Genomic DNA, 27,493 nt, shown 5'->3' with positions numbered 1-27,493 from the left:
TAATGAAATTTACTTTTAAAATTCTTATATCCTCATCTGCCGTATAGAAAAGTTGACGGTCCGGTCTGGTTAACTGAAGCATTGTATACGTTTGCGTATATTTTGGTGAAATCTAAATATTTGAAGTTGCAACAAGAAGGAATTTTATTGTTAAGAATGGTTGCGATATGCTTTTGGTTCGCCTCAGAATTAATATATCAACAATTATGGTGTTGCTCTTTAATAATATTTTATTCGTCAGGTTTATTGTTATTATATAGTTTTTCTTAATCAAAAAAAATTTGTAAATCAAATTAAAAAAAAACAAAACCTTTCTCTTTTATAATTGTCAATTTTTGAATTAAGAAAAAATTTATTATAACAATAAATAAATAAACGCAAGGCGCTATAGCCCCCGTAAAGATTTTAGGCCGAGCTTCTCTTTTAAATTGCGCAGTGCTGCTTTTTAATTTTTTCTTCAAAATGGCGGGACGGGACTTACATGTCTTATGCCTGCCTGCTCCGAATGCCTACTCCAATGCAAGGCAGATGAGTTTACACTGAGAAGCTTTTAGTGGCACTAATACACTTGGAGTGTTTGCCAAATCACTGCCGAGGGGCGTCCCAGCTTAGAAAAACTTTTTATCTAACTGAAAAAGCATTTAAGTAAATTTTCGACGGTGCTTTGACCAGTAGTTTAACCCACGAACTTCAGAGTGGCAAGCGCATCACGCATAACAATAATGACAGTAAAATTGTTCTCAAAGGCCTCGAGCTAGGCGTATCTAGCTCTCCCTGGAAAGATATTCAGTGAATGGAACTTCTTGAATATTTTTACGACAAAGTAATGCCCCGCTTTGATTTTAAGTAATATTTGTTAAAAAACCAAATTTGTAGGCGATAAAGTCTGGTGGGTCGATATTGCATTATTTATTCAATAGTTGATTCATCAGCGTCACCTCACATGAAATTAAAGCTTTTATAACCTGACGCAAGTTCATATGTACATACATATCTGTGGTCTCATGCGTTCATACATAAACAAAAGTATGCAAATTATAATTATGTATTATAACAATTTCGCAATCAGAAATATATCCACATACACTAATAAATGTATATAACATACACATACATATATACATTTCCACAAATAAGTGTGAGAATGTGCCGGGTGGGCTTATTGCGTTTTCAATAAAATATGCCAAAATAAATCTGCAATGTTTTCGTCCTTTGAAAAAAAAAAAAAAAAATCATTTAATTTATGTAAAAACGCCTGTGTGTATGTAACATTGTTATATAATATTTTTGCGCTGTTGACGCTCTATGGTCCCTCCTATTTGGTTGCGTATTGTGCGGTAGGTTGATAATTTCCAATTGTTTTAAAATTGATGCTTTTTTTGTGTTATTGCAACCGTTGGCAGTCGAAAATAAAATTGTTTTGGTGTGGTGTTGGGAATAAATGCACATACAATTGCTTTTTTTGTATAAAATTTTTATGCATGTGTGTGTGTGCGTGGGCTTGTACGTCTTTATGTATGCATTTATTTTTATATGAATTATTGTTTACATACATAATGCTTATATACTTAAACATACCATACTTGCTTAAGTATATATATTTTAGTTATGTGTACCTAAATATACTATTATTATGCTCACTTTAAGTAAATAGCGAGCATAATTTGAGGGGGGAGGGGGGCATAATTACAATGGTATTTTTGGGATGTGGTTATATTTTACGACGTATGTACTATAATTTGCTATAAAAACTGTTATTTTGTTCGTAAAATGGAAATGAAGAAATATACAAAAAATGTCCCTTAAGATATTTTATAGGTCGATAACACTATATCTTCCGGGCCCTGCAGACGAGGTATGACAGCGCAATTGCAATTAATACAAAATGGCCGTAATTTTTTTTCCGACACTCGCTACAAAATTTGCAAACATTTTGGACAACGTTTTTGAAGTACTCTATAGAATTAAGACTTTGTAATTTTTGATAAATGACAATAAATAAATAAATATTTTTTTTTACTTATGTAGCAACGTCATCATAAAATTAAATTCTTCATTTTTTATTTTCGAAAATTAAAGAAAACAACTTCCATCAAATAAGTAACTGAAATCGTATGAACCAACTTCTAAAGATTTTCGAAAAAGTTCCAAAATTCGAAAATAGTTTTCGTAAATATCAAAATTTTTATTTAGATTTTATTCTAAAGAATCAATCAATTTTAGCCTACCAAAGTAAAATTTGTTTCCGTAGAATTTTTTAGAGTTTTTTTTATACAAAGTGTTATGTGGGAGCTTTTAACCTATTTTTTATATTTCCCATTTGACGTGGCAGCCACCGTGGTATGATGGTAGCGTGACTGCGCCATCCACACAGAAGATCCCGGGTTCATGTGCCAGGAAAAGCAACATCAAAATTTTAGAAACTAGTTTTTTCAATTAGAAGAAAATTTGTCTAAGCGGGGTCGCCCCTCGGCAGTGTTTGGCAAGCACTCCGAGTGTATTTCTGCTTTGAAAAACTCTCAGTGAAAACTCATATGCCTTGCAGGTGCCGTTCGGAGTAGGCATAAAACAAGTAGGTCCAGTCTCGCCAATTTGTAAGAAAAATTAAAAAGGAGCACGATGAAAATTGGAAGCGAAGCTCGGCCTAAAATCTTTTCGGAGGCTATCGCGCCTTACATTTGACGTTGTTCTTTTTCGTGGAATACATACTGTGAGTGCTCTCTCTGTTTTACATAACAAATTAAATGAGCATTGTTAAAATTTATTATTGTAACCTTTGAACGATTTTTTGGTATTAAGCTCTAAGAACGTAACTTATATTTAGTCGATATGACTGCGACAGTTGATAAGGACTTGCAGGAGTACGGAAATAAATCAAGAACTGCCACAGTTGGTGTGTTATAAGATTGAGTCAAATAAACATCCATAAATTTATGCTTATGCCGAAAGGTTTCTCGAAAAAATTTAAGCAAATTTTCCCGGTTTTTAAGAAATCTCCATCTATTTTTTTTTAGAAGCCCCAAAACTCCTTTAATTGCGTTAAACGCTGAAGTACTTTTTTCAGGAGCATAACTTATAACGCGCACTCTGACGTCAGTCTTATAGTATCGCGTGCTACATTAGAAAATAGTAGAGCTTACGATTTCTCGAATTTGTTCGCAAATAGATTTCTCGCCAATTTCGCCCTCTCGCGAGATTCTCGAATCTGGAACTACTCGTAAGGCTCGCGAGCTTCTTGACATTCAATTTAATAGATGGCTGTTTTATATATGGCTTACGATTTCCTCTGGATCACAAGCGAAAATTTCCACAAAACCATAAGTAAAATAAAGTAAGAAGTCAAAAGTAAAAAAAAAAACACCAAGTATATAAATAATGTCCGTATTGCGATTATGTTTATGTAGAGAAACTCGCGAGATTTACGAGTACTTCGAGGCACGAGAATCTAGCGAGAAGTCAAGTTCTCAATTTCAATAAAAATTCAATTTGTATTTGAAAGTAGCAATAAAAACAACTTTCCATACTCTTTCAACAAAATTTTCTAATTAAGGGGCGAACATTTGCAACTCTTTTCTTACATATCGAGATCAACCTATTAAATTTAATCAAATATACTTTCCAAAAGCTCCATAAATCACAATATATACAATTTTAAAACTAATTTTTATTCGTTGAAAAACTGCCGTTTTTCTCTGAATTGCTTTAGCCAAAGCTTATGATTATTGATCAGCAAGAAATACGTTTAAATTATTTATTTTGTTTCCTACATCTTTTTGTACTAAATATAACAGTATTTCGAAAGTGTGGTACATACAAACTCAAATAATAAATTTATGGGCTTACTAATAATTAAAAAAAAAGTTAAAAAAAGTTGTTTGGATAGTCTCAGTTCTGGAGATGAAAGATATTCTATGTGCGGTTGAATGGGAAAGAGACTAGACGATAAAAGAATGTGGGGTACACCCCTTCCGCATTTATCAGTACTATTTGTAATTGAAAAATTCCCGGGGATCCCCATAGCTTTTTGTATGACGAGTCACTCTTTTTTTATTTTTCGGGCTTTTTTCAAAAGAGTCCACAAATAAAAGTATAATTCGGACGTTTATTTTATAAGTCCGAAAATATAAGTTATATGTGGATTTTTATTTTTTACATAATTAAAGTCCGGCACCATAACTAAGGAATGGCTCATCCAAATGAGAGGAATTTTTTCCAAACGATTTTCCTAATAATCAGAATTTGATACCTCTGGGCACACTTCAACATTTTTTTTACTAATATACTACTTTAAGTCATAAAAAACCATAATCGTAACTTAATAAGTGGACAGTGCCCCTCGAATTCCAAAACAAAATATGTAATTCTACTTAATACAAAATCAGTAATCTATTTCTCAAATTTACGTGGCATAGGATCTTAAGATACTGAAATATCGCATTTTCTGTGGTTTATGTAATTTTCTATATAAAAAGTGGGCGTGGTCAATGACCGATTATGTAAATTTTTATACAGAGTCCTTCCGGTTTCAACAGAAAGCGGTATATCTAATTTTATAGAAATATCTCAACTGGATCAAACTTTATAGCGAAAAAACAGGTGCAAATTTACTAGTTCCCCAAAAAAATTAGTCTCGCATTTATCTCTGAGTAAGACAGCCTAATGTATAAACATACATCAAAGATGAAGCATGAATGCATTTTTAAGTCCATACACACATGCCCATCTATGTATGTGTTATCTTTATATAGGAAATAATACAAACATATTCTCATGATTAAGTTTTTATAAATTTACCAATTTTTCCATGGGCCAATTGCGTAGGTATTGCTTAATTAAACGCTATGTTTTTATTGTTGCAGCTAATGTTGTTGTTGGTATTGCTCGCCTATGCAAATGCGCTCGAAAGCTTACAGCCACTGCAGTCGTCTGTTGGCTTCTGCCTATTGTTGTTGTTTTTGTTAACAACAAATTGCTGCTACAAAAGCCTTGTTACTAACTGTTAGTTGCTTGTTGTTGTTTGTATATACTGATGCTATGTATGCGTTTTCTAGTGAGTATTTTGCGCTGCTTTTTGGTGTTTTTTTTTCAAAATAATTCAAAAGCAAAGGAAAATTACTTTTTTAATTATCTGGCAACTATGTTTGTGCTGTTATTTTTTAATTTGTTCGATATGATTTTGTCACTATTTTAAAAATTTGTTTGCTGACTTTTAACTAGCGCGTTTTGTTGGGTCACGCCGCTTGTGATGTGTGTCTTAAATTGTAGATTTAAATAAAATTTTATTTTTGTTTTTCATTGATTGCACTTTATTTGTTTGTTTGTTTGTTTTTTTTTTTTTTTCTCTAGTCTTTGTAAAACTTTAAAAACTGATTTTTTATATCAACTTTTTTTTGCTAGTTTTATTGTGTAATATTTTTTCCTTTTGTTTTGTTTGTTTGTATGTATATATACTTTGTATATGATTTTTGTATATTATTTGCTCAACTCAACAAAAATATTTATGTATATGTGTGTATTTCAACAAAAATGTTTAGTTTCCAAAAACCTGCAATCAGTGCAAAATTTTGTGGATTTTAATTTTCATGCCCACATTTCATAGCAAAACAAATTTTAAACAATAATATAGGCAAAAAATGAATTAAAAAACAAAAAAAAAAACCAAGTGTTAAACATGAAAATATTTGGACGTAGCACTTTTTTGTTTTTCAAAATGACACGCATTTTTCAAAGCCGAATGCCTGAAAATGCGTTGAAAAATGCGTCCGTCACATTTGTGCAGCCGGATTTCACTTAATTGAAGGTCATCTTCACTGTTTATGCGTAGATTTTTTTAGCTTGTTTAGGCGTGTTTTCCGATATAATTTTTTTTTAATTTCCGCACTCCGAAAAATCATCAATTTAGCACGTTAATAACAACGTTGCTGCAAATTTCACGTAAGTAAAAAAAAAAAAATTAAACACGCGTATGTATAATTGTACACTTTAAAGAGTGGTGCTGAGTAATACAGTTCTTTTCTTCTTTTTGTCTTATGTTGACTACCCACTTTTTTATGTATTTTTTTTTAACGCGCGCGTTTATTTTCTTTTCTTTAATTTTTTGCTCTACGCAACGCATTATTGTAGTCAAGTGTATAAAGAAGGTAGATTTACTTTCGATATTAATGAATTGTTAAACAGACAATTTTGAAATGTAACTGTGTTTATACTTGCCAAACTCTGCCATAAATTCAGAAAACAAAAATTAAGAAATACATTTTTTCAGAAAACATTAGTCAGAAACTTTTTTCAGAAAGCCAAATTTCAGAAGTTAAAACTCATATATAAAAATTCAGAAATCAAAATTCAGAAGTCAAAATTCAGAAGTCAAATTTCAGAAGTAAAATATCAGAAGTCAAAATTCAGAAAGTAATCAAACAGCAAAAAAAACATAAAATTTTGGGCAAAATTTAATGTTTTTTTGCTGTCTGATTACTTTCAGAATTTTGACTTCTGAAATGTTACTTCTGAATTTTTTTTCAGCCTGGAACACAGCAAAGTCGAAAGAAGGCGTTATATTCAATCGAATTATGGAATATGTATAATATCACCAAATTGGGTGAAGTCCATACAAATAATTCCATCGAAAGGTAGCACAACGTTATTCGAAGTGCGTTTGGGACACATCCTAACATATTTAATTGCATAGATAAAATAATAAACGAACAGGCAATAATAGAAACAAAACTGCAGCAATTTTCAGCTGGAGGCGAACCATATCTGAAACGGAAGAAAAAATTTAAAGACTTCGTTTTTTTAATACTGTAAATTCAAAAGATCGCGGGTTCGAATCAAGCTCAAAGCCTAAAAATAACTATTTTATCATTATTATTGTTAAGATAAATTTTTTCTTAATTGAAATAACAAAAATTGTTAATACATCCCAGAGCACGGGGAAAAAGTGTCAATAAAATATGATAATATGGCGTCGTTGTCATGAAACAAGTCCAATTTTCACAACCATTCTGCAGATGACGTAGTGCTGTGAATATCAATTGGCAAGAACAAGAATAGAAGTAGAAATAGCAGCTGCGCCTAAACGTTGCTGATGAAGGAATTTAGCAGTTCCCGAAATGGATCTATACAACGAGCTTTGGCAGTTGCCTCAATTTTTTTCTTTCTTCTATTCTAATCTAAAATTCTTTCAATTAAGAAAAAATGTATCGTAACAATAATAATGATAAAATAATTATTGTTAAACCTTGAGCTCGATTCGAACCCGCGATCTTACAAATCAGTAGGCCGGTATAACAACAAAAATTGTAAATTAATTTGAAAAAGAAAAACGCGAAAAAATTTATTAATTACATGCTTGCTATTGCACACAATTCAAAATTTTAGATTGAACTACTTTTTCTCTATACATAATTCCTTCCAAATATATAAACGTTTTTGAATTTTGAGAAAAATTTTATGTGTTTTCTGTCGTCTGATTACTTTCTGAATTTTGCCTACTGAAATTTGACTTCTGAGTTTTCACTTCTGAAATTTGACTTCTGCAATTTGACTTCTGAAATTTGACTCCTGACATTTGACTTCTGAAATTAGACTTCCGAGATTTGACTTCTGAGTTTTGACCTCTGAATTTTGTCTTTCTGAAAAAAGGGTTCTGACTAATGTTTTCGAAAAAAATGTGTTTCTGAATTTTTGCTTTCTGAATTTAGGGGGGCACCTTATGGAAATATGTATTACTAAAACTTCGTTTCAAAATCAATTTGCTTCTCAAATAAATTTTAGTTCAAAGCACTTATTGCCTTCATTTAAACTTAGTATATGCCGATCTTTTAAGGGCTGAGAAGCATTTCGAAAAAATAGCAACAAAAATTTAAAAATTTTTTAAAACAATTTAATTTTAAGCAATATAAGAAAATTGCCTTGCAAAACTTTATGTTTATCTTTAACTTTATATTTATCTTCTAAGTGAAAAAAGCTTTGAAAAATTTTTGAAAATTGTTTTTGTTTTTATCGGCCTCTTGATAAGGGATTCCGGGTTCGAATTCGAGCTCAAGGTTTTTAACAATAATTTTTATGATAATGGTTGTTTTTAATTAAAAAAAGAAAAGCAATAACTATGATAAAAATTATTATTATAGGCCTTGAGCTCGAATTGGAACCCGGAATCATTTTCAAAAAATTTTTAAATGTTTTTCAAAAATGATACATTCTTGCAGGTCATTAATTCATAGTCCAAGTAGTAGTAGTTGTTGTATTTTTAGAAAATGTTTTCTCATATAAATTTTTGATAACTTGTTTGAACTTTGAATTTCATTGATTATATTTCATAAGTATACGTCAATGAATTATCCCATTTTTACACATTTTATTATCGAAAAAGTTGGCGTGGATATACTCCGATTTCGCCCATTTTCAGTATTAATAATTTTTTAAAAATTTTGAACTGCGACCGGTATTTTTTCACTCTTCATATAAGAAGACAGTTTTAGCCAATAAATTCAAAAATGTTTCAAAACGTTTTTGAAATTTACAGTGCATTTCTCCTAAATGGGGAAGTGCCACACCCATTTTCCAAAATTATACTTGCCTGCCACTCTAAAGATCTTGAAATAAAGGCCAGGGAAAAGCCACATAATAATATTTAGAAACAATTCCCTAGAAAGATAAAATAAATGTAAGCGGGATTGCCCATAAAAAGCGTCCCAGCGAAAATTTATCTGCTTGAAGATGCCGTTCGGAGTCGGGATAAAATATGCATGACCGGTTCCGCCAATTTGTTACGAAAATTAAAGGCGCACGACGACTGAAGTTCGGCTTAATCTCCCTGGAGGCAGTATATTTTTCATTGGTTTATCAGTATTCGTCAATTAGCTATCCAGTTTTTATACATTTCCGATATCGAAAAGGTGGCCGTGGTCCATTTTCAAATACTAATCAATTCTGAGTAAAAAATACCCATGTACCAAGTTTGGCAAAGATATCTGAGTTACTGCACATGTTATCTTGCTAAATTACTGATAATTTTTATATATGGAAATCTATATCTAAATCGATTTCTTTATACCATTACTACCTACCATTAGGTGGTTTAAGTAGAAGTACAGTTGGGTATAAATACTTAAATGGAAACTATGTTGAATTAATGTTGTCTAAGAGCGGTGGTGAGAGTATGCGGACTAATAGTGGGTTGGGCTAGTTAAATCGCTGTAAGTTCTCTTGCTAAGGAAGATCGGTAATCACTGGACGATCAAATTTTTGTATATGTCTCTCAAAGAGAGCTATATATGGACGCTCACCATGTTACCGCTAATTCACGATATGAATGTTGGTTTTCTCTTCAATGAAAAGCCAAAAAAAGTGAAAATAATTAACGGTAGAATAAACCTAACAAAGACTAAAAAGAAAAAAGCATCACAAAGTGAAGCTCTAACCAACAGCAAACCGAAATTGAAGCCGACTAAATTCAAAGCCTGCAACGAGAAGGTAAAAAAAAACAACTAAAAATGAGCTCCGAAAAAAATTTAGAATGTAAATGAAAATAAGTTGCAAAAAGTAAATTTTAATTTGCGTACCCGAAAAATGCAAGAGAAATAAATGTTGCCAAACGGTCAAACGAGGGAAATAAAAAAAAAATAAATAAAAAAAATGTAAATAAAAGTCTGGGCAAGGAAAATTGTGTAGAGTCAGCCGGAAATTAAAGAAGCTGCAAAATGGTGAACTTGTAATATAAAGTAAAAGGAAAACAAAAAAAAAAAACAAATGCAGACAAAAATAAAATAAACTAAAAAAATGATAAGTTTAATAGAAAGAATAAATAGAAGTAGAAAAAAATGCGAAAGAAATAATCAGTCATTCACCGTGCCATTGCCATTTTTTCATTACTTTCTTTGCTCTTGCTTCTTTTGCTTAAAAACTATGAATTTCGAAATGAGAAATAAATGCAGCAGTGGGTGAGGGAAAGCCGGCGGCAAACTTTCATACAAAAGCTTGTGCCAAGGTGCGCTTGGTGGTACGGTGAATTTATTATTCTTTTTTTTGTGCTTTTCATTGAAAGCTAAGGTAGCAAATGTTTTGTCTATATATTTGTTGTTGTAGCCGTTTGTGGTGCTAGGGTCAAGTCAAAATGAAAACTGACAAAAATCGTTACCTACGAATTGTAGCTGGATAAGTATTTGCTTTTCCAAATTTATTTAGTTCCTTTTTAGTTTGGAAGATATTAAATAAATAAGGAGTAAGTGGGATTTTTGGAGCGGAACGTGGGATTAAATAAAATTGAATTTTGAGCTAGAATAGTGATAATTTTGAATGACTGTTAATTTATATGTAGCGACAAAAAGTAACCGTATGGCAGAAACATTTTAAATTTAACCGGGTCTAAGTCTATTATATCGATTGATTGCGGGGTTGTAAATGGACAGATTAGGTTAGGTTGGACAAACACTCATAGTTGTACCAGAAACTTGTTCGACGAGCAAAGTGAGAAATTCTGTAGTTTGTACGGTATACATGCAATTATTTGAAATATCGAGGTACTTAGTAGTATTTACCCACTCCCGTGAGAAAAAGCTTCGAAGGGATCTACAAGGTATGATCGAAAAAGCTGTGGCCTTGCCCGTGCTGCTTTCGCGTTTTTTTGTTTTTAATTTTTCACAAATTTTACAATAAAAAATGTACTTCAATTATTTTTTCCAAACGTAATTTTAACTTCGCAAGAAAAACTAAGCTTTTCTGTTTTTAATTATAATAGAATTATAATATTTTTCATGAGGTAGGTATGTAATTAAATACCGTCGGTATATGAGACTTAAAAAATAAAATTTAAAATAACGTTTTGCTTAATGCAACTTATGAAAAGAAAATAAACCCGAAGGCTTAAAAAGAAGCTTTCGGAAGCAGTTTTATTTTTTTGCTTGGACATATTTTTGCAACAGGTGGATGCTTTATGATGCTGTACAAAGCAACAGAATCAGCGATACCTAGTTTCTTCGAGATGGTTTTGAGATAGAGATATGGTATTTCATTAACAGTATTCACAATAGATTTCCCTATACGGTGCGAATTGGAAATGATATTTCGCGATTTGGAAAATAAAATACGAAAGCGCTTGTTTATATCACAGTACAACAACAAAGTGGCATCGCAGAGATAAATTTTTCCGAGAAAACGTCCGAACTCGTGTAATTTCCATTCTAACTTGTATATAAAGTTCAAAGTGGTCACAAGGTAACCTTCGGCCATGTGTGCAGAATCCAGCACAATGTAGATTTTGGTTGTTAGGAATATTGGTGCTTAGAAAATAAGTAACATTTCGTACTAACAATTGATAGACGAAAGCCTTAGCAGCTGGTGCTAAATAAGCTGTAAATTTGTAATAATTTTAATTGAACAACAAATAAATAACATCACGTTTCATATAATTTTTCGCAATTTCCCGGAAGCATCAGGAAATTGGTGAAAGTGTTAATGCTACAGCTAGTTTAAGTTTTTTCGGCATTTTCGCTTCAGGTGTAAGAAAACTATAGAAGGACCAATCTAGGAGAATCGACGTATAGATTTGGACAGGGAGCAATATTTTCTGAAAACAAAAGTTGTAACTCTTAACTACTGCCTTGTCAAGAAAAAGCTCAGACGTGATGAGAAAATGACCTCGACATAGTCGGTTTTATGGAATTTTATTAGAAATACCCATGTTAACTCCGTTGCAAGAAAAAGTTCTAATTTTGATACGCCGTGTATTTAAAAGTAAACTATTCTTACTGTGCCTGTCTACTTATTACTAACATTTTTAAGACCTGGTTATGTCTGAGGAAATCTGATTCATTTGTGACTGCTGTGCAAATTTGTATGACAACGACGTACAATAGGAAATAAGAGTACGTCCACCTTTAGGGCATCGTAGAGGTCGAATTAATCGAACCTGAGTAATCAACGTAAGCCACACAAAAGCACAGAACCAAATTATTGGAATAAAAGCGCAGATCAGCTAATGTTGTTACTAATAACAAGTGGCTTTACATGGCAGAATAAGCACAATTCAGAATATACAAAATAGTTTGGTCATAGTGGATAAACCAGTCATAAAATCATGCTAATTTGTTAAAATAACACTCTTTACTATGAACGATATCTTTTCCCTGATTATAATTTCGAACAGTTGTGATATTGTGGCATGTTTGGAAATTGAAGAATAGTTGGCGCTATTACTCTTGTATTGACCCTTTCACTGAAGCTTATCATGGCTGTCGACGCCTTATATCAGATTTCAGAATTCGGTTGAATAACGACCTATTTCGTTATTCAAGAATTCCTATCTCAGAATTTGTTTCAACATATATGTGCATAAATTTAACATATTTTGACAGTGTTTATGAAAAAGGTGGTTATGAAAAATGTTTAAGGGTGTTTATGAAAAAACTCTTCAACCGAATTCCGAAATAAGGCTTTTTTGAAGCCAATCCTGAGAAACGCGTTTTTGAAAAATATTCCGAGATAGTGAATTTGTAACCATCAGCCAAGATGAGTGATATTAATCTCATTATTGTGACAAAAAAAAATATTTTAAAGTTACATTCTATCCAAACAGTTCTTTTGAATTAATGCATTTAGCACAATAAAATTTGTATTCTTCACAGATGGCGTCCAGCTGACATTGATGTTAAAAAAAGTATATTGATATTATAATGCTTCACAAACTATAGCTGTCCCAATTCGTTTTAGATTTTTTATTTTATTCTTATTATTATTTTTATTTCTTTTTGCTGTTATTTCCGAGACAAATCGATTTATTCATGTTACATATTTCCTTCGTTTCGTTTTTTATTATTTTTAATAAGAAATTTTCGGAAATTGTACAATTCTTTTCTGATAGCACCTTTTTTGGTCTGTTTCAAGTACCACACTATAACAGTCACTTTGCTTTTTTTATCATCTATTGTTTGCGGGTTATTTACGCAATTATTTTTTTTATAAAAAATTGTTGTTGTTTAACGCACATCACTGACTATATATTTTTAATATAAAAAATAGGTATTTTTTGTTTCTTCCTTCAAAACACTTATGATTATTTCTTTAGTAATTATTTTCATGCGCTTGACATTTTTTGTAAACTAAAAAAATTGGTATACTTTTTTAAATTTTTTTTCTTAAATGAACACTCTTGTTGCAGCAGAAGTCGATGTCACTGCATATTTACTAAAAATTTTCAATTTGCAATCAAATTGTTAAATTTTTATTGCACAATATTTTTTATTTTTTATTTCTATATCTGAACTTAAAAAATCACATAAAAATCAATAAATGTAAAAAATGCACTAAATGTTGTTGACGTGTTGTTAACGCCACACCATCACCGACTGTTCAAAGAACTACGCAGGCGACGAGAAAGCAGGAAAAAGTCGGCAAAGTATGTAAAATTAAGTAACAATCGTGAAAATAATGTGAAAAATAGCCATCAAATATATGAATGTACAATGACTATGTAGTAATAGTAAGTAAGAACGTCAACGGTGCGCCGGCACGCGTACGCGACTGCACACAACAGAACAGAACACACAAATTTTAGTGGCGACGGCGCGTTGACTCGCGGCGTACGGCGCGTTGCGTTTTGCGTATGCGAATGTGGAGTGTGGCAGTTTCGGCGACTATGTTGGACAGTGGGATGTAGTGGCCGTCTAGGTGGTGGTGAGGTGGTTCGTTCCCCAATGTCGAGTGCAGCACTGCGCAGGTAAGCAACGTTTGGTGACGCGCGCGTAATTGTTATCAAAAAATATTTATATCAAATGAATAAAAAAAAGAAGTGCAAATTGTTTATTGATAACGCGAAAAAAATTATAATGCGCACATAGTGTTATAAGCTTACTAAGAGTTGTGTTGTTGTTAATACGCGCGAAATTGCTATAACAAGCAACAAAGCGAACTGCAACAATGCGCGCAAGTAGCGGAAGTATGGCGCGCTCGCGATGGACAGACGCGCGTCAAAAGAATAAATTCAATTTCCTTCTTTTTTGAGTGACGCTGCCACACTGTTTGTGGCGCTGCTGCTGCTGCTTACACTCACATGTATTGGCGATTACATTCAAACACAATTACATGCGCGCACACACAGTCACATGTTCTTACTACACAGCCAGCCACCCAAATTGCAATGGCCAGTTCAGGACAGTTTACGCACTTACGCACACAATTGCAGGCGGGCGTTACACTCGCGCGATTATACTTTTTTACTTTTTTCTTGTAGACGTTAATAATTTTTTTTTTAATAAATATTTAAGTAATTTTTTTTCTTCTTCGTGCTATTATTATTATCGCGCTTGCTGTTTCGTCGCCCGCTGTTGTATGGCTCATTTAGTTGTTATCACTGCAGCTGTAAGCGGTTGCAATTTTTACGATTTTAGTTATTTTTAATATATATTAAGCATACATTTGCATTGTAATTTATTTAACACCAATACAAACAACACAAGTTGCATACATGTGCAAATTTAAAGTATCGATGAAGCGTTTTATTTTAATAAGTTGCTGTTTCTAGAAGCGCGGCGCTATTCACACTCAGCCGCTTAACATCAACAAGAGCCCCAGAGTCCATAGAAACAAAACCAATACCAACAATAAGCACAACACTAACGCGCTTACACAAAAGAATAAAATTATTAAAAAAAAAATGTTTAAACAATATAAATGTGGGCAAAAAAATCTCAAAAAATTAATTGTATTGTAAAATAGAATTTACTATTGTTGGACGCGCGATCGGACGCTACTCGGATCGACTCGGGCCGCGTCCGAAAATGCGTTCCGTTGCATATCGGATGCGTTGCGTATTTGCGACTGTCGTGCCGACTTGACAGTAAAAATTATATCAGAATACTAGCGAACAACATGAACAAAGCTCGTCGAGAACAACGCAGCAGAACGCTAGCGCTGCATTTCACGCGGCAATATAGAAGGACTACACAACAAAGCAGAAGAAGAAGAAGAAGAAGGAGAACAAAAAAGATAAGCACACAAATATTTCAGTGCAGTGGTGTTGTGATGGAGCTGCATGGCATGGCATACAACCACCAATGCAATAGCAGCAGCAGCTAGAATGCCCGATGGGTGCATTGCAGCGTGCGCCGGAATATATTAAAAAACTGCACTTTACGAAAAATCCATTGCTCAGAAAAGAGCGTAAAAGAGCGCATAGAGTAGAGTAGAATAAAAAACAAGGAAAACAAGACGCGCAGTGGCAAAGAGTAAACATACAGTTTTTTAGCTTCGATATGAATGACAATACATACACATGTGCAACCACATAGGAAATACATGTACAAAGCACTATATAAACTAGCGCAAATGCAGCTGAGAACAAATCAAAAATCAATTGTCAAGCAAGGAATAAAACTCAAGAACCTCACTCAGCATTAGTCAAGTTGGTGACACTGTTCTCTTGTAATGAGTGAGTATTTTCGGGAAAAAACATAACCTTCACTACCTCAGCAATGAAAACATACACACAACCACGCAACTCGCTAATGAGTTAAGAATTTTGAAATGAAAAAACAATGAACACAGTGACAATCTGAAAAATTACTAAAATTTACAAATACAAACAACGCTCATATGTAAACCTACTTACTACTACTACTAATACAGTGAGTTGATGGGGATCTTAGATCCACAAAAGAGGTAGAAGATAAGGGCGGCAAATGGCGAACGAGGCGATACACGTGTACATCGATCAAGGCCCAAGCGAAATCCACACAGAATCGGTAAACTCCTTTGGCAGGGCACGCTCGGTGAACCCCGTCATCAACATACACTATTATAACCTTGCAGCAGAAGAAAGTAGGTTAAACTACTACTTGTCCAGAATCAACCTCGATGATCAGCCCAATTTGAAACCAACCATGTTTTCATTTGTAATGTGGAATCTGTTGAAACTTCTAGTTTCCGTGAACTTCCATTAAAGGACTTTGATCACAATTTGCGAGTGGACGCAACCACTGAATGGGGTTAATCAACGTCGGTACACGCACTGGCACAATCAGAACGTCTGACAACCGTAGCTAGCACACAAACATACTTCTATTGTCCAACTTGACTTCCAAGCTCGTCTGTCAGATCATTCATATAACAAACCAAACAAACATCCAACTCATTTAAACATTTTCGCAGTGCACTGCAACAATATTTTTTACTCATTTAGAAGAATGATGGAGTATAATCCACCATTTTTAATGTCATGTGCTCTCCAACCAACAAACTCATACCAACTACTCACTCATTTTGAGTTAAAACATGTTCACCCATTTTTTATTTCTGATATACAACGAAGCCGGCTGACTAGACGGGGTGTAAACACGCGTAAGGACACACCGCAAGCTCTTCTATATTTGTGTTTGTTTCTGGATAATTTATACATATATACACGATTTTACTCATTCAAGCGCATGCATTAGCTCACACATACACACTCATGTGTATGCCACCTATGCAAATGCACAAACATGCGCTGACTTTGCATGTGTAGTAGTGTGAGTTTTCACCACAAGCGCTGCTTTTAACGTCGTTGCTGACGCTGTTGGCATTGACGTGCGCCTCACTAGTGCACCGCTATTTATTATTGCTTGCGGGTTTGAGTTTGAGTTTCGGGTGGTAAAGAACTTACTTATGTACATCTCAAAGTTTACTAAGATGATGGTGTTGGTTAAACATGAACGTTGTAAAGAGAATATTTTTACTTAACGCTCTTTTGCATTTTTACACGTTTTCAATTTGCTTGCCTCCCAGTTTCTTAATGCAGAAAAGTAAAACGCAAAAAAAATCGAGAACAGAACTTTGTAATGTCGCGGATTTACATTGCAGTTGAGTCTTTTAGAAGAGAATATTTTCGGGCTTTGCTTTGTGTCTGCTTTATAGAGAAGCACTTTTGTTTAATATTTCTGTAAGTTCGCTTAACAACAACAAGTAAAACTCAAGTCATTGCGCATTCCACTCAAGTGGTTTGTGCACAAAAACTTCCTATAATGAGTTGGCACTCGTCGTTAATAAGAATGAGTATTTATTTATATACTTTGCACTGCGAATAAACCAAAACAAGTAAGGAAGGCTAAGTTCGGGTGTAACCGAACATCACATACTCAGCTGAGAGCTTTGGAGACAAAATAAGGGAAAATCACCATTTAGCAAAATGAATCTAGGATAACCCTGGAAGTGTTTGCATGACATGTGTATCAAATGAAAGGTGTTAATGAGTATTTTAAAAGGGAGTGGGCCTTAGTTCTATGCTGGACGCCTTTTCGAGATATCACCATATAGGTGGACCAGGGTGACCCAGAACATCATGTGTCGGGTACCTCTAATTTATTTATATTTGTAATACCACGAACAGTATTCCTGCCAAGATTCCAAGGGCTTTTGATTTCGCCCTGCAGAAGTTTTTCATTTTCTTCCACTTAATATGGTAGGTGTCACACCCATTTTACAAATTTTTTTTCTAAATTTATATTTTGCGTCAATAAACCAATCCAATTACCACGTTTCATCCCTTTTTTCGTATTTGAAACAGAATTATGGCATTTTTTTCATTTTTCGTAATTTTCGATATCGGAAAAGTGGGCGTGGTCATAGTCGGATTTCGGCCATATTTTACACCAACATAAAGTGACTTCAGATAAGTACGTGAACTAAGTTTAGTTAAGATATATCGTTTTTTGCGCAAGTTATCGTGTTAAGGGCGGGCGGAAGGGCAGAGGGTTGACTGCGTATAAACACTGGGCGTGGCTTCAACCGATTTCGCCCATTTTCACAGAAAACAGTTATCGTCATATAATCTATGTCCCTACCAAATTTCACAGGGATTGGTAAATTGTTGTTCGACTTATGGCATTAAAAGTATTCTAAAGGACGGAGTTACGCCCATTTTGAAACTTTCTTTTATCTTTGTATTATGTTGCACCATATCATTACTGGAGTCGAATGTTGACATAATTTACTTTTATACTGTAAAGATATTAAATTTTTTGTTAAAATTTGACTTAAAAAAAATTTTGTCTTGAAAGTGGGCGTGTTTGTCAACCGATTTCGCTAATTATTTAGCACACATATAGTAATAGGAGTAACGTGCCTACCAAATTTCATCATGATATCTTCAACGACTGCCAAATTAGAGCTTGCAAAACTTTTAAATTACCTTCTTTTAAAAGTGGGTGGTGCCACGCCCATTGTCCAACATTTTTCTAATTTTCTATTTTGCGTCATAAGTTCAATGCACCTACCAAGTTTCATCGCTTTATCCGGTTTGGTAATGAATTATCGCACTTTTTCGGTTTTTCGAAATTTTCGATATCGAAAAAGTGGGCGAGGTTGTAATCCGATTTCGTTCATTTCAAAAAGCGATCTGAGATGAGCGCCCAGGAACACACATACCAAAATTCAACAATATACCTCAAAATTTACTCAAGTTATCGTGGTTACAGACGGACGGACAGACGGAAGGACATGGCTAAATGAATTTATTTTTTCACCCAGATAATTTTGATATATAGAAGTCTATATATATCTCGATTAGTTTATGCCGTTACGGATTACCGTTATGCAAACAAAGTTAATATACTCTGTGAGCTCTGCTCAGCTGAGTATAAAAATTTTGCAGTGTTTTCGTGATTGGGGAAATTAATTCGTGCATTTTATATGTTTGTTTTAAAATCTGTTTTTGTATGAAAAAAAAATTGACTTAAGGTATCTAATTTACTCTCAGAGTTATTAACTCCTAAAAAGAACGGATTGAATATATGTATTTGTGTAAAGATGCAATTTTGCAAGAAAAATAAAATTTGTCGTAGAAAAAAAGCTATTGGATTAAAGTAAAAAATATTTATTTCATAATTTTAACAGCGTGACATCAGGACGGACAAGGTGACAGCTGTTTCGATTATACCTTGTAAATCTCTTCCAAGCCTTGACATGGCTGAATGAGTTTGTAGCAATTCAACCACCGTAGAAGTGCCGGTTCAAATTCCACTACCGGAAGAAAAGGCCTTGAAGAGATTTACAAGGTATAATCGAAACAGCTGTCACCTTGTCCGTCCTGATGTCACATTGTTTAAATTTTTCCCAAATTATTAAATAAATTAAAATTAAAAAATTGCTTCAAATAAATATTTTCCTATATTTAAAAGCGATTTGGGCAATCGCCGCTTATTTCATACAAAAATATTTAAATGAAAACAAATTTAGTTTAAAAAAAAAAAAACATTTCTAATTTCTACATTTTTTTCAGCTTCCGAAAAAAAATGGAGATATCTAATTTATTTTCTGAGTAATTTAAATGTTTATATGAGTAAATATGGAAATTCTTAAATATTCGTCGAATTCCTACTAAAAAAGCAAGCAATGTATTTGTTAAAGGAAAGTAAAAATTTTCAGTGAGAAAAAAAATATTTATCAAAAAAGTTGCTCATTGAAGAAAAATTATTTGTAAGTATTTTTTTACACAGAAATACTATTGGACAATTCATAAGATGCCAACTTGTGTGGTTTCCAATATTAAATTTGATTGAAGCATAGCACATACGACAAATAGGAGACCTTGTAAATTGCCTACATATACAGTAGTAACTCGATTCGTGCACATATTTGGTATTTGCACACCTCGATTCTTGCAACACAGATAATTTTTCCATTACATACTAAGTACTTGCGACATCCAAAAAATTTGAACTCGATACTTGCGACATTGCCTTGTTGCTTTTGGTAGCGGTTCCATAAAATTCGGGGAAGTCCAGATTTATTTTGCTAATAAATTGATGTGATTGGCTAAATCTCTTACGCACGTGTATTTTGGGACATTTGAATCAGTTCTATCTTTAGAATGGGCTGAGCAAAATAACGCCTCTTTGGACATTATTATAACGCTCCAGAGACTTCGAAGCAACGTAGTACTGAATAAGCGAGCTGCACAAAACAAACAAAAATTTAATTTTTAAAGTATGTAAGTCTTTTTATATTTATGTATATGAGCGAATTAAACTTAAGCGTGTTGAGTTAAAATACATACTAAAAATAATTAACTTATTTTCCAACCAAATTCTTTCATAAAATTGCCTTTTATTTCATACGAAAAAAATAGGTACTTGCGATAACCTCAAAAATTGCACCGAGCCCGGTTCCCATTACATGAAAGAATCGAGTTACTACTGTATTTCGCGAATTCCGAAAAAAACTGACTCAAGATATCTAATTTAGTTTGGAAGCTATTAATTTCTGGTTGCAGTCGAGGGTATAACGGTGACTGTAAACCGGTTTGCTTTACTATGATACTATAAATTCTAGAAAATGTAAAACCTGGAATTTTGGTTTATATCAACTCTAAAACCTTACACGCCTTAAGGTATATTAAGTAGAGTACTTGTCAAAAAAATGAAAAGCACGCGCAAGGAGAAGATAGTGTAGAGTACCATTTTTGAATATAAAATTTAACTCAACCCTTAAGAAAATAAAGGTGTAAAAAAGCGACGATAAGTGCATTTCCGCTGCTTTGGATGCAGTGTATGCAATACTCTTGTCTGTGTGTGTGGTCATGTTTGTATGCGTAAATAGTCTCAAAATTACAGTGTGGTGAGTAAGTCAACTACGAATGAGGTGAGTAAACTTGCAGAAAATATCTCCTCACCATTCAATTACAATTTTACTCAAACCAAAGTGAGCTTCAATGGCTGTATGGGCGTGTAAATGAGTGAGCTACAAAAACAAAATGAAATTAGTAAAGTGACCCGAAAAGTAAATCGGCTGCGCAATTAATTAAAAGACTTCGTTAGTGACAGGCTTTAAATAAATGTAGATTATTCTTATTATTATAAAATTTGCCAAAAAGGGGAAAAGTACGAAGAGGAGACAGAAAAAAAAGGAATCCTCTTATACATATATACATTTCCACTCTTTTTCAATCAAAATTACTAGCGCCTAATATATGTATGTACTTGTCTGTTAAGCGTATAGCTTTTATCTTTTCGTATGTTCTGTACAAATTAGCTTATCATTTATAATCTAACCACTTGAGGCATGCAAAACCATAACAACAACAACAACGACAAAATAAAAAGAGTGACGCTCAAGTAATGCAATAAAATAACAATAGCAACAGTAGCTACAACAACAAAGGTATTAAAAAAAATGTTTAAATAAAAATATTAAAAAAAGAAGGCAAATATAAATTCAGTGACTACGACAGTGAGACAATGACGATTACGGCACTCTGTCAATGGCGGCGGCTCGATGGCTTCGGTAGCTGGCTGGTTGCTGTACTGCCTGAATGCCTGGTTAGCAGTTCGACTACGACGGAATCAGGCAGAAAACTGCCTGTTTGACACTCGTTCAAGGTATCATCTCATTTTTTTACAGTTGCTTTGCGCTTATTTTATTTTATTGCCGACGGCCAGTAAGTAAAGCAGATATTTTAATTTTTATTTTGTTGAGCGTTGCTGTTGTTGCTTGTATTGAAATAATTACATTAAAACAAAATCAACGCAACAACATCGACGGCGCTGTTGGCATCGCCGATTTCAGAATCGCTTTAACATTTTTACGCCAATTTTTGTAAGCGTGTGTATAACAATTTGTGATAAGAAATTGCAAATGAAGTAACGAAATCAAAAGATAATACGAGGCGAAAATTATCAGTAATATACTCGAATAGTGTTTCGAAATCTTAGCTAGTTGGTCAATATTCATAATTTTAGGAAATAAATAAAATCTACGCAATCATTGCAAATTTGTTCCAAATTCTCCGCTTTTGTGGAAAACTCCGAAACAAGTCTCGGTGTCAAAAAACATATATGGTAACACTCAATATAGGTTTCAAAACTATATTAGAGTACGAGTACTCCCTATATACCACTTAAAAACCAATTAAAAGATAATGATGTGCCAAGACCACTGGGAAAATGAGCCACGTGGCAGATGGACATAGATGTTAATCACAGACGTTAAAGAATGTATCACGTTACACAGATGCCCACTAGACTTGACTTGCCTCCAAAATATATGTGTAAGAAATTGAAGGGATCGAATATCCAAAGTAGGTTAACAACGGACTGCAAACTATTTTAGTGGTTGCCAGGCATTGGACGAATTCACAAACCTAACATCAAAATCAAGAAGAATTCGAAAGGTTGGCATCCCACACCCAATTTGTATAGAAGCTCCCTTCGCCAGCAAAATGAGTATTGTCTCCTACGACGATGACTGCACGAAAATGTAATCGGGCCTGGATTTTCAATTGATGAAATATACTGTAAAATTAACACCTATCTCGATAGGCTTTTCGGTTGTTTCGCCTTGCCTAAATTTTCACTATCACCGACCAAGGCTGCGCTTGCTAGACATCTCCGCAAGCACTACGAGACGATCCGGCAAACAAGAACTCAGCAGTTTGACCTATATGTGCATATACAGGCACTCAGTTTCATTCACGGAGGGTCGACAACGTCTTATACCGATAGATGCACGGCGAACCATGTTGTCAGAGTCGAATACCTGAAACTCAGAGATGCGAAATACTCTGTCTCAACCTCGACCTGTATACTGTAATAGGTTAAACTCTTACTTATTCAGAATCAACCCCGACATACGCAATCTGTGCCCTACATATAACATATCTGCAAATGTCACCAACCAATTCTTTTAGTTATAATGTGGAACCAACAGTTTTAATACTCATGTCTCTTCTATCCAACCCTGTAAGTTTCCTTGTACTTCCGCTAAGGGACATCCTTGGCATGGATGAGGCTAAGCACTGTTGCAAGAAGATGATAGGGCGATGTTTGCCACGACAACTACTGCCGAAAATAAAGAAATGGTATATAGCCCAGAAGAATAGAAACCATATTTAGAGCAAAACAGCGGGACAGAAGAATCTTAAAAAAGGTAAATATGGAACGCCACTGCTGATTCCAAAACTGAAAGCACATGATTGCTATGACAGTGGTAATTATAGTAGATAGGACTTTTTTCATTCCCACCACATAAAAAATATTTAAGATTTCCTTTCCTTTGTACCTATTATTCTCTCTTTGATTTTCGTTCAACCCGTACCTAGGCAGGCAGAAGTGCCTTATTTATTCACCTAAGATACAGACTAGGGTTCGTTTTACTGCAATATGCTCGTTCTATAATCACCGTCGGTATAATACATAAATCATAAACCGTCGGAAAAGCCTTTCTCGAGAATACTCCAGGGATCATCTCATCTGAATACCAATCTTAGGCAATCGTCCTTAAGAAAACATGGTATAACTAGAATATTTGTTTAAACTACCATCGACAGGTTTCTATTCTAGTAGAAGACAGGACTAGAAGTGGACGACGGTGTGTGGGTCGTACGAGTGGATCAATAAAATCTGTTGATTCCCCAGACAGACAAGTATGGCCAGGAGGCTAACACTTCTACAAGGATGCCCTTAATTAAGCGCTTTAGGCAAATAAGATTATATAGATACAAATAGCATGGATAAAAAAGATATTGAGTTGAAGTCCGTTTTTTTACATTTTATAAATGAAATCTAAATTCAAAAATGTATTCTAAAAAATTTCAAAAAGCGAAACATCATCTAAAAACCCATCAATCAGTCGTGGAAAAGGCGCAAAGGAGCATGCGACTATATTCAGTTCTAAACTCTTTATATGGGTTGAACTTATCCCTTTTCTCTGGGCATGCTCTATAGACAGATTGATTGTGCTTGTTTGTCTTCAACGATTCTGCCGGACTCGTCTTCTTTTTACGGTCTAACAGGCAATGCGGTTTCTTAGGACTCATGGCACCTATTTTGAAATTTTCCATAATATTGAACAACAAAGGGCTAGTCAAACGAACTAATTAACTCAAATTTAAAACAAAAAAATTGCACTTTAATAGTTTTTTGTTGAAGTGAATAATATTAAAATATACCATTTAGTAGGGATTGGCTTGAACTTGAATTTCGCGAACAGTGGATGGTGATGCATTTTATTGAAATAAATTTGACTACGCGATAGTTTCCTGTATGCAGCTGTGCATGACTCAGTTCACGTAATTTGCTTTAATTATGCATAACTACCTCATTTTAAGTTCTTCTCATTTAGTTTTTTTTTCTAACCATTTGTTGATTAAATTTATTGTATTGAAATCAGGTCGTGATCTCTGCTCAACACGACAGTGTCATTACAGACACTTCTGAGATAATTAGAAAATCGGTAGCAATTTTAATCTAATGCCAGCTGACATTTAGTAAATACCATATTCATGTTTGTTTGAATGTGTAAAATATTCAATTTGTTTGTATGTATGTATGTGTTTTTATGTGAAACCAATCTTGAGTAAAAATATTAATGAGGTCATTATAATTTAGTTTGCACTAATGATAAATTTAAATTTGTCCATATCATCAATTAAGTATCTATGTATATCATCTGGACCTCTTTAAGCTACTTAGTGGCCTTGATTAGATTTGTGAAATAGTGTTATTAAGGTATGGAAATATTAATCATATCTTAGCTTCAGCATTTCGGACGCCGAGTAGTTCTTTTATTAATAATTTCATAATTTGTAATTTTAAACGAACGGAGGTTGTCACTGTCATTGTTGTTGTTGTTGTAGCGGTAAAGACACTCGCGGAAGGTTTTGGGGAGTTTTACCGATGTTGAGGCTCCTTTTCCGGGAATATACACCTTGGAATGCATTCTATTGGGGATGAGCTTTCTCATTTTGCGTGGAAACCCCCGTTGTTATATTTATTGAGTTCAATTATTTGGGCTTTGCATGTCCAATGAAAGAAACGAGAGAAAAGGGTTCGCAGCTAAAGCAATTCAAACAAATTGATTTAATAAAATGTTCGAACAACTTATTTACTCTGTAAAGCTTATAAGGGTGTAACAAATGTCGGTTAGGCAGTGCATCCCCCCATACCGTGATTACTTCAGCCGGAAGCTGCGGAAGCTATATCAAGCAGCAGATTTAAACCACAAAAGTATGATCTATTAAAAAGAGTATGCATAAGTTTGGCGTTCTCTGATTTATGTAAAGAGGAATAAAATGCGGGCCTTACAAACAAATATTTGGCATATTCGTATGATGATAACCTCGTTACTGTTTACAGATATATATATAAATTCGCTTTAAAGAACTCGCGAGAAAAGACTTCCTCCTTTCATAGAACAAAAACTACCTCTTGAACATATCGTACACTAACTACAAAAGAGTCACAACTTAAAATTTTTCAAAATCGGCTTTTTTCCATAAACCAATTCACAGTACACATCTCTAACTGCCCCTTAAATTTCTTTGTCATTATTTTCTTCTTTAACTGTTTTGGTGTTGATTGCATCGCTTGCGCCCTATCAACTAAAGAGTACTATTTTTAGTTGTGGCAATGTGCTTAAGAACAAGTGAACAGTTTTTTTACGCATAAAGTGTATTATTTTAAATTCTGACTATTTTGTTGCAAAAAACTTTTAACTTCGTTTTTAATGGTGTGTTCAGTTTAACTTTGTTGTGTATTAACTAAAATTGTGTCTTTTTATACGTAAAGAGTGAGTGAGGTTTCTTGTATTATTGTGAAATGTGCCTTTTTTGATGAAATAATTTTGAATGTACGAGTAGTAAGTTTTCTTAGAAATAGTCAAAATTCAAAATTGCTATATATTTTGTCCGTAAACAAATAATTACAATAAAATTTCGAACGAAGGTATCCTTCTTTGTAAAACTGGATTTCAGTATAAAATTACAGACGTTTTCACATAAACCGTTTTTCTTCTCTCCTGAACATTTACATTTTTTCAAGTTGGGACTCTTTTTTAGTTAGTGTGCGATATGTCGATTTTCCCTTGATAGCGGCACAAAATTAAATTTCTGAAGTTGAATAAGGCGTAAACTATTTACTTCCTTTCCTATTTACGAATTGGCGCGTCTGTCTCTCCCGCTTTAAGGACTTACAATTTCGAAATTCGGACCAAAATGAACATACCATTTTATTTTTTTTTTAAGGTATAAAAAAAGCCAACCTAATTTTTTTTTTAAATATTAGTACTCTGCCTACCAAATCACTACAAGTAATGTATAGCATCATAAAGATAATGCAAATTTTGTTGAATATACCAATAAACCTAACCACTTTTTTTTCAAAAATCGGTATAGCCGTCATCCGGTTTTGCTCTAATCAAGAAATAATTACACTGAAAGAAAAAGACTGGTGAAATCAACCGAAATATGGGTCAATTCAACCGAAATTTCTGTCAATTTTTATCCATCGCAACAAGATGTTGAATCAACTGCGCACAAATCGTTGATTCGTAATTGAACGTTTTAGTAGTCAAATGAGCAAAAAAAGTTGTAAATAAATGTAAGGCGCGATAACCTCCGAAGAGATTTTAGGCCGAGCTTCTCTTCCAGTTTGCGTCGTGCTCCTCTTGATTTCCCTATAAATTGGCCGGACGGGACCAACATGTTTTATGCCGACTCCGAACGGCATCTGCAAGGCAGATGAGTTTCCACTGAGAGCTTTTCATGGCAGAAATACACTCGGAGTGCTTGCCAAACACTCCCGAGGGGCGACCCCGTTTAGAAAAATTTTCTTCTAATTGAAGAACCTTATTTCTAAAAAAAAAGCGAACCCAGGGCATACGGTGTGGCAGGCGGAGTACGCTACCATCACACAACGGTGGCACTTACCGAACGTCAATTGGGCTACATCAAATAATGTGGCACACATTAAACGTTATACACTTTATTATTTTGTTTTATTAAATGCACTTTCACCATATTTTATATTTTATAATTTATTTAATGTATAGTTTTGAACTTCGCTTTGCAAATAGAAATGAAAATAGTAGTCACAAACTTTATTCTCAATTCTTTCAGTTGCAGCTTAGGTCACTCTCAATTTCTTCTCTCGCATGTAGTTGCCACACTTGATTGTTTCGAACAAAACTTGTAGTATAAATGTTTGACGTAATATTTTAAACAGAGAACTTGCAAGTTATAGGAATGTAAAGAATCAAATCGCAGGAAGGTAATTCACCACTTGAGTAACTTTACATGTAATTCGGCAATTTTAATTTTCGTAACACTTTAAGTTGAAACGATTCCAAAACAACTCAAACTTTTATGTTGTCGGCAACGTCAACATGATAAAAGGATGTTTTTTATTATCTTATTAAATTCGTTCGCATGAGTAAAAATTCGTAAAAACTTGAACAAAATGTTACTAATTTTGGAAAAATCCTGTTCGTTCAAACAAAACTTTTGCAAAAAGAGGGCACAATTTTGCATTTTGTTTGGAGGAGAAGTTGCAAAACTGTACCCGATAAATAGGTGTCGCGGTATCGCATAATTTTTTGCCGTGTTATGCACATTAAATTCAAAAAAGGGTTTTTTGTTTTGTATTGATAACTGAAAAACTAGTTTTTTGTTGTTTTCCCAATTTGTGTGTTTTTTCGATTTGATGGTTTTCTTATTTTGGTGTTTTTTTTAACAAGTGGCACCATCGTCATA

At 33.7% G+C, this 27,493-nt stretch overlaps 1 protein-coding gene across 4 annotated transcripts in view; it reads right to left on the bottom strand.

The window, feature by feature from the left end:
- Eip93F (Ecdysone-induced protein 93F) overlaps positions 1 to 27,493 on the bottom strand; it is a 205,486-nt gene that overhangs the window by 131,992 nt on the left and 46,001 nt on the right. The window contains exons 1-2 of one of the 4 annotated variants that reach the window (XM_067763464.1): positions 14,720 to 14,862; positions 4,795 to 5,545 (exon numbers count right to left, since the gene is read on the bottom strand). The exons of 1 other annotated variant lie outside the window; for it this stretch is intronic. The gene's annotated coding sequence lies outside the window, so the exon portion shown is untranslated. Of the gene's footprint in view, positions 1 to 4,794; positions 5,546 to 13,115; positions 13,337 to 13,849; positions 14,002 to 14,719; positions 14,863 to 27,493 lie in introns of those variants that run through there. 2 more of the 4 variants (XM_067763465.1, XM_067763463.1) reach the window with 2 other exon arrangements.

Source organism: Eurosta solidaginis, chromosome 1 (genome assembly GCF_040869045.1).
Source record: "Eurosta solidaginis isolate ZX-2024a chromosome 1, ASM4086904v1, whole genome shotgun sequence".
In the NCBI taxonomy this organism is placed as follows: Eukaryota; Metazoa; Arthropoda; class Insecta; order Diptera; family Tephritidae; genus Eurosta; species Eurosta solidaginis.
The sequence above is the reverse complement of the archived record's forward strand: the minus strand, read 5'-3'. Positions and strand labels throughout refer to the sequence as shown.